The sequence below is a fragment of the Siphateles boraxobius genome, unplaced genomic scaffold (assembly GCF_051911475.1).
Source record: "Siphateles boraxobius isolate OS27281-9 unplaced genomic scaffold, OSU_SipBor_1 44, whole genome shotgun sequence".
Classification (NCBI taxonomy): domain Eukaryota; kingdom Metazoa; phylum Chordata; class Actinopteri; order Cypriniformes; family Leuciscidae; genus Siphateles; species Siphateles boraxobius.
Window position 1 is genome coordinate 420,001 of NW_027509075.1, and position 10,000 is coordinate 430,000.

The window sequence follows — 10,000 nt, forward strand, 5'->3', positions numbered from 1 at the left end:
GACACACACACACACACACACTCCAGATCTCATAAAGGACCTGCGCCTGGACACACACTCGCACACACTCAAGAGCTGATGAAGGACCTGCGCCTGGACACACACACACACACACACACACTCCAGATCTGATGAAGGACCTGCGCCTGGACACACACACACACACCCCAGATCTGATGAAGGACCTGCGTCTGGACACACACACACACACACACACTCCAGATCTGATAAAGGACCTGCGCCTGGATAAACACTCGCACACACTCCAGATCTGATGAAGGACCTGCGCCTGGACACACACACACACACACACACACACACACACACACACACTTCAGATCTGATAAAGGACCTGCGCCTGGACACACACACACACACACTCCAGATCTGATGAAGGACCTCCGCCTGGACACACACACACACCCCAGATCTGATGAAGGCCCTGCGTCTGGACACACACACACACACACACACAAACACACACACTCCAGATCTGATGAAGGACCTGCATCTGGACACACACACACACACACACACACACTCCAGATCTCATAAAGGACCTGCGCCTGGACACACACTCGCACACACTCCAGATCTGATGAAGGACCTGCGCCTGGACACACACACACACACACACACACTTCAGATCTGATAAAGGACCTGCGCCTGGACACAAACACACACAAACTCCAGATCTGATGAAGGACCTCCGCCTGGACACACACACACACCCCAGATCTGATGAAGGGCCTGCGCCTGGACACACACACACTCCAGATCTGATGAAGGACCTGCGCCTGGACACACACACACACACTCCAGATCTGATGAAGGCCCTGCGCCTGGACACACACACACACAAACACACACACTCATGATCTGATGAAGGACCTGCGCCTGGACACACACACACACACACACTCCAGATCTGATGAAGGACCTGCGCCTGGACACACACACACACACACACTCCAGATCTGATGAAGGACCTGCGCCTGGACACACACACACACACACACACACACACACACACTCCAGATCTCATGAAGGACCTGCGCCTGGACACACACTCGCACACTCTCCAGGTCTGATGAAGGACCTGCGCCTGGACACACACACACACACACACTTCAGATCTGATAAAGGACCTGCGCCTGGACACACACACACTTCAGATCTGATAAAGGACCTGCGCCTGGACACACACACACACACTCCAGATCTGATGAAGGACCTGCGCCTGGACACACACACACACACACACACATTTCAGATCTCATAAAGGACCTGCGCCTGGACACACACTCACATACACTCCAGATCTGATGAAGGACCTGCGCCTGGACACACACACTCCAGATCTCATGAAGGACCTGCGCCTGGACACACACACACACTTCGGATCTGATAAAGGACCTGCGCCTGGACACACACACACACACACACTTCAGATCTGATGAAGGACCTGAGCCTGGACATACACACACACACACTCCAGATCTGATGAAGGACCTGCGCCTGGACACACACACACACACACACACACACACACACACACACACACACACACTTCAGATCTGATGAAGGACCTGCGCCTGGACACACACACACACTCACACACACTCCAGATCTGATGAAGGACCTGTGCCCTGGACACACACACTCCAGATCTCATGAAGGACCTGCGCCTGGACACACACACACACACACACACTCCAGATCTCATGAAGGACCTGCGCCTGGACACACACACACACACACACACACTCCAGATCTGATGAAGGACCTGCGCCTGGACACACACACACACACTTCATATCTGATAAAGGACTTGCGCCTGGACACACACACACACACACTCCAGATCTGATGAAGGACCTGCGCCTGGACACACACACACACACTCCAGATTTGATGAAGGACCTGCGCCTGGACACACACACACACACACTCCAGATCTCATGAAGGACCTGCGCCTGGACACACACTCGCACACACTCCAGATCTGATGAAGGACACACACACACACACACACACACACAACCACACACACACACACACACACCCCAGATCTGATAAAGGACACACACACACACACACACACAAACACACACACTCCAGATCTGATGAAGGACCTGCGCCTGGACACACAAACACACACACACTCCAGATCTGATGAAGGACCTGCGCCTGGACACACAAACACACACACACACACACACACACACACACACACACACACACACACACACACACACACACACACACACACACACACACACACACACACACACACACACACACACACACACACACACACACACACTCCAGATCTCATGAAGGACCTGCGCCTGGACACACACTCGCACACATTCCAGATCTGATGAAGGACACACACACACACACACACACAACCACACACACACACACACACACACACACACCCCAGATCTGATAAATGACACACACACACACACAAACACACACACTCCAGATCTGATGAAGGACCTGCGCCTGGACACACAAACACACACACACACACACACACACACACACACACACACACACACACACACACACACACACACACACACACACACACACACACACACACACACACACACACACACACACACACACTCACACACACACACACACACACACACACACACACACTCCAGGTCTGATGAAGGACCTGCGCCTGGAGACACACACACACACACACACTCCAGATCTCATGAAGGACCTGCGCCTGGACACACACACACACTTCGGATCTGATAAAGGACCTGCGCCTGGACACACACACACACACACACACACACACACACACACACACACACTTCAGATCTGATAAAGGACCTGCGCCTGGACACACACACACACACACACACACATTTCAGATCTAAGAAAGGACCTGCTTCTGGGCACACACACACACACACACTCCAGATCTGATGAAGGACCTGCGCCTGGACACACACACACACACACACACACACACATTTCAGATCTCATAAAGGACCTTCGCCTGGACACACACACTCCAGATCTCATGAAGGACCTGCGCCTGGACACAAACACACACACACACACACTCCAGATCTCATGAAGGACCTGCGCCTGGACACACACTCGCACACACTCCAGATCTGGACACACACACACACACACACACACTCCAGATCTCACGAAGGACCTGCGCCTGGACACACACACACACACACACTTACTCCAGATCTCATGAAGGACCTGCGCCTGGACACACACTCGCACACACTCCAGATCTGATGAAGGACCTGCGCCTGGACACACACACACACTTACTCCAGATCTCATGAAGGACCTGCGCCTGGACACACACTCGCACACACTTCGGATCTGATAAAGGACCTGCGCCTGGACACACACACACACACACACACACACACTCCAGATCTCATAAAGGACCTGCGCCTGGACACACACTCGCACACACTTCGGATCTGATAAAGGACCTGCGCCTGGACACACACACACACACACACTCCAGATCTGATGAAGGACCTGCGCCTGGACACACAAACACACACACACACACTCCAGATCTCATAAAGGACCTGCGCCTGGACACACACACACACACACTCCAGATCTGATGAAGGACACACACACACACACACACACTCCAGATCTGATGAAGGACCTGCGCCTGGACACACACACACACACACACACACTCCAGATCTGATGAAGGACCTGCGCCTGGACACACACTCGCACACACTTCGGATCTGATAAAGGACCTGCGCCTGGACACACACACTGCAGATCTGATGAAGGACCTGCGCCTGGACCTACACACACACACACTCCAGATCTTATGAAGGACCTGCGCCTGGACACACACACACACACACACACACACACACACACATTTCAGATCTCATAAAGGACCTGCGCCTGGACCTACACACACACACACTCCAGATCTGATGAAGGACCTGCGCCTGGACACACACACACACACACACACACATTTCAGATCTCATAAAGGACCTGCGCCTGGACCTACACACACACACACTCCAGATCTGATGAAGGACCTGCGCCTGGACACACACACACACACACACACACACACACCCACACCCCAGATCTGATGAAGGACCTGCGCCTGGACACACACACACACACACACACTTCAGATCTGATAAAGGACCTGCGCCTGGACACACACACACACACACACACACACACACTTCAGATCTCATAAAGGACCTGCGCCTGGACCTACACACACACACACTCCAGATCTGATGAAGGACCTGCGCCTGGACACACACACACACACCCCAGATCTGATGAAGGACCTGCGTCTGGACACACACACACACACACACACTCCAGATCTGATAAAGGACCTGCGCCTGGATAAACACTCGCACACACTCCAGATCTGATGAAGGACCTGCGCCTGGACACACACACACACACACACACTTCAGATCTGATAAAGAACCTGCGCCTGGACACACACACACACACACTCCAGATCTGATGAAGGACCTGCGCCTGGACACACACGCACTCCAGATCTGATGAAGGACCTGCGCCTGGACACACACACACACACTCCAGATCTGATGAAGGCCCTGCGCCTGGACACACACACACACAAACACACACCCACACCCCAGATCTGATGAAGGACCTGCGCCTGGACACACACACACACACACACACACACACTCCAGATCTGATGAAGGCCCTGCGCCTGGACACACACACACACACACACACTTCAGATCTGATAAAGGACCTGCGCCTGGACACACACACACACACACACACACACTTCAGATCTCATAAAGGACCTGCGCCTGGACCTACACACACACACACTCCAGATCTGATGAAGGACCTGCGCCTGGACACACACACACACACCCCAGATCTGATGAAGGACCTGCGTCTGGACACACACACACACACACACACTCCAGATCTGATAAAGGACCTGCGCCTGGATAAACACTCGCACACACTCCAGATCTGATGAAGGACCTGCGCCTGGACACACACACACACACACACACACACTTCAGATCTGATAAAGGACCTGCGCCTGGACACACACACACACACACTCCAGATCTGATGAAGGACCTGCATCTGGACACACACACACACACACACACTCCAGATCTCATAAAGGACCTGCGCCTGGACACACACTCGCACACACTCCAGATCTGATGAAGGACCTGCGCCTGGACACACACACACACACACACACACACTTCAGATCTGATAAAGGACCTGCGCCTGGACACAAACACACACAAACTCCAGAACTGATGAAGGACCTCCGCCTGGACACACACACACACCCCAGATCTGATGAAGGGCCTGCGCCTGGACACACACGCACTCCAGATCTGATGAAGGACCTGCGCCTGGACACACACACACACACTCCAGATCTGATGAAGGCCCTGCGCCTGGACACACACACACACAAACACACACACTCATGATCTGATGAAGGACCTGCGCCTGGACACACACACACACACACTCCAGATCTCATAAAGGACCTGCGCCTGGACACACACACACACACTCCAGATCTGATGAAGGACCTGCGCCTGGACACACACACACACTCGCACACACTCCAGATCTCATAAAGGACCTGCGCCTGGACACACACACACACACAATCTCCAGATCTGATGAAGGACCTGCGCCTGGACACACACACACACACACACACACACTCCAGATCTCATGAAGGACCTGCGCCTGGACAAACACACACACACACACACACTCCAGATCTCATGAAGGACCTGCGCCTGGACACACACACACACACACCCCAGATCTGATGAAGGACCTGCGCCTGGACACAAACACACACACACACACTTCGGATCTGATAAAGGACCTGCGCCAGGACACACACACACTTCCTGCTCAGCTACTGTTCGGACGCTCTCGCTTACTGCTCCGCGCTTTGCTCTATCGCTTTTATATTTCTATATTTTATCTCCTTTCATCACCTAATTTTAACTTCAGCAAATCAGCACAGTGCTCAAACGTTTGGATTACTACAAAAAAAAAAAGCAGAACTATTTTATTCAACCAGCCTCCCACTGAAAGCTTACATTCCGGGGAAGAGAAAACAAAACTGCCTACATTCATAAGGATAAGATAATGCCTCCTCTGGAATCTACTTGCTGCTCCAACTGCCACAGACTTTTACAAAGGATTGCAATTCTTGAAACAAAGTTAATTGCGGGACCACCAAACCAGACGGAACACACAACAGAGCTTCGTCATGGACGTCCTCAGCATACAGCCGGTGAGTCCCATGAATCTAGTGCTTCTCGACAGGCCATACTGAGTGTAGAGAAACAAGCCGATCGTTTTACTAATCGATGGCACAAACAGGGTGCGAGACCCAAAGGCACTCGAGACATCAGATTGTCACGAGCATCACATATTACTGCAGTAGCATCCTCTACCCCAGATACGGCTCTGACAAGGACTGCAAACACTGGTCTCCTACCACCGCCTATACATCTTGAGAACAGATTTGAAGTATTAATGAATGAGGAATCCCCAAATTTGATGAATGTGATCACACACAGACAGAATCAGCCAGTAGCTAACACTGATGCTAACTGGGGCTCAAGGTCGAGCAGACAGCGGCACTCAGCTCACAGTGCAGCCGAGCCCAGGACTCTGATAGTGGGCGACTCCGTAATCAGAAACATTAATAGCAGGGATACAACAACGTGCTGCCTTCCACAAGCAACAACATCTGATGTAAACAGGGAACTTCAGAACATTCTGATGAAACATAAGACTGCAAATCGACTCATCATTCATGTGGGGAAGAATGATATTCATAAAGAGCAGTCGGAACTTCTTAAAAAGGATTTCAATGAACTTTTTGAAACACTTAAAAGACTGAAAGTTCAAACATTCATCAGTGGACCACTCCCAGCAAGAGAAACAAACAGGTTTTCACGGTTGCTTGGGCTTAATACATGGCTGCAAAAAACCTGCAATATAAAAGGAGTGAACTTTATTGACAACTTCAATCTTTTCTGGAGTCAGAGGCAACTGTTTCAACAGGATGGCCACCACCCAAACAAACTTGGTTCAAGAGTGCTAAAGGACAATATCTACTTCTCCCTCCGTCATCCTTCTGCAATGTGTGCCAATCCACTCAACCTGAATGGCATACACACACCTGGATACAGTATGAATGACCACAGGATTTCACTTCAGCCCCTGAATGGACATGCGGTTGACACATCACACAAGGACAGTGATAACACCACTCAGCCACAACAACCTCTGCTCACGGACACAATCTCAGCTGAGCCCTGCCCACAGAGCTCACCACAGACAGACTGTGACATACCAGCACTCCTCCAAGATTCAGCACCCAAGGACGACTTTCTGGAAAACAGCCAGGGAAACCAGGACAGCATATTACAGCCTCCAATAACACCAGAGCAAAAATCACTCTCACTGGAAACATTATCACTCTCTCCAGCATCTCCACTTCTGTGCTTCTCAGAGAAAATGGAACAACTGGTGCACGCTGGAACTAGACTATCCCACTCTTTTGCTGCGAGCCCCCAGATACCAACCAAAAAACGCCAGGCCCCACAACCACCAAAGCCTACGGGCCCAGCTCGCCCTCCCCCTCCCCCTGTGAGAGCTCTTCGGCCTCTGCCACAGCGCCAGGGCCCACACCCTCCTCCAGCGGCTCGAGGTGAACCAAAAACAACTGATACCAGCTCTCAGTGATATGTGTCGGGTCCCCGCTATGATAACAATAACTTTCTCAAATGTTTACAGAACAAGCGGGAACCCAGTGTGCCTGTATCTTTTTCTATTGCTGTTCAATTACATGATAGAAAGTCTAAGGCCTTCAAAAGCCGTACAGCAAACCCATCTAATCTGGTGCCTATTACACGACATACCAAGATTGCTGTGGGGACAAAAAGTAAGACTGTTAAGTTAGCACTTTTAAACATCCGCTCACTTAAAAATAAATCACTTTTAGTCAATGACTTAATAACCACATACAACCTGGATTTTATGTTGCTAAATGAAACTTGGCTAGAAGAAAGTTGCAGTGCAACAGTCCTCAATGAAACAGCCCCTCCTAACTTTACTTTTATGAGCGTCTGCAGAGCTGTCAGAAGAGGCGGAGGTTTAGCTGCTCTTTATAAAGATGTCTATCAATGTAAGCAAATATCATTTGGGAATTACCCGTCTTTCGAATATCTGGGTATTGTGTTAAAAGGTGCTCCACGCATTTTACTTATCATTGTTTACAGGCCTCCAAAATACTCTCCAGCTTTTGCTGAGAACTTAACAGAACTGTTAAGTTCTATTTCCTCAGAGTTTGACTGCTTTGCCATTGCTGGAGATTTTAACATTCACATAGATAATGCAGAAAACAATATGGCAAAAGAAATCAAAACTGTTTTAAAAACTTTTGATCTGACTCAGCATGTATATGGAGCCACACATAATCGTGGACACACTCTAGATTTACTTATCAGTAAGGGTCTAAACATTTCATCAATTGTTATTAAGGATGTAGCACTGTCTGATCATTTTTGTATTTTCTTTGATATATTGATCTCTCCTGCCATTGAAGCTAGATCTGTGTCTGTCAAGAAGAGATGCTTAAATGAGAACACTAGTGTACTATTTATGAAGGCTATATCTTTAACACCAAGCATATCTGCTGACTCTGTTGATTTTCTCCTTGATTCTTTTAACTCAAAAGTTAAGAGTGTAATTGATGATATTGCTCCTGTGAAAGTCAGGAAGAAGAGTGGCAGACAAAAAGCACCTTGGAGAAACTCAACAGCAGTGCAAAATATGAAAAGACAATGCAGAAAAGCAGAGCGCATGTGGCGGAAGACAAAACTTGTAGTCCATTATAACATCTACAAAGACAGCATCCATGCTTTCAATAAGGAACTAAGCAAAGCTAGACAGACTTTTTTCTCGAATATTATAAACAGCAATATAAACAACACGCGCACTCTTTTTGCTACTGTAGAGAGACTGACAAACCCCCCAAGCCAGATTCCCAGTGAAATGCTCTCAGCGAGAAAGTGCAGTGAGTTTGCTTCTTTCTTCTCTGAGAAAATCAATAATATCAGAAAGGTGATCAGCTCATCCTTGAGTTGCGCTGGTGTCAGGCAGATCAGACAACAGCACGAGAAAGTAGCCACTATGTCTGATTTCGAAGAAATTGATGGCAAAATTTTGGAAGAAACCGTACAGCAACTAAAAACATCAACCTGCGCCCTTGACGCACTTCCCACATCTTTTTTCAAAAATGTGTTACACAGCTTAGAAGCAGATCTCCTAGAAGTGGTAAATGCCTCACTTCTCTCTGGGAGTTTTCCGACCTCCCTGAAAACTGCTGTTCTCAAGCCCCTCCTGAAAAAGAGCAATCTGGATAAGACCATATTAAACAACTATAGACCGATCTCAAATCTTCCTTTCATAGGCAAGATCATTGAAAAAGTTGTCTTCAATCAGCTGAACAAATTCTTAAGCTCGAATGGATACTTTGACCATTTTCAATCTGGTTTCCGACCGCACCACAGTACAGAGACCGCGCTCATAAAGATAATAAATGATATTCGCTTAAATACTGATACAGGCAAATTATCAGTGCTGGTACTACTCGACCTCAGTGCTGCATTTGACACTGTCGATCACAAAATACTTCTTGACAGGCTGGAAAACTGGGTCGGGCTTTCTGGGATAGTCCTAAAATGGTTCAGGTCATACTTAGGAGGCAGAGGTTATTATGTGAGTATAGGAGACCATAAGTCTGAGTGGACATCCATGACATGCGGAGTCCCGCAAGGCTCAATTCTTGCGCCACTCCTATTCAACCTGTACATGCTCCCAATGAGCCAAATAATGAGAAAGAACCAAATCGCTTACCATAGCTATGCAG

At 49.1% G+C, this 10,000-nt stretch overlaps 1 long non-coding RNA gene across 1 annotated transcript in view; it reads right to left on the minus strand.

Moving 5' to 3' along the window:
• The window catches only part of LOC143708963 (uncharacterized), a 295,722-nt gene that overhangs the window by 247,956 nt on the left and 37,766 nt on the right, over positions 1–10,000 (minus strand). The gene's annotated exons all lie outside the window — the stretch shown is intronic.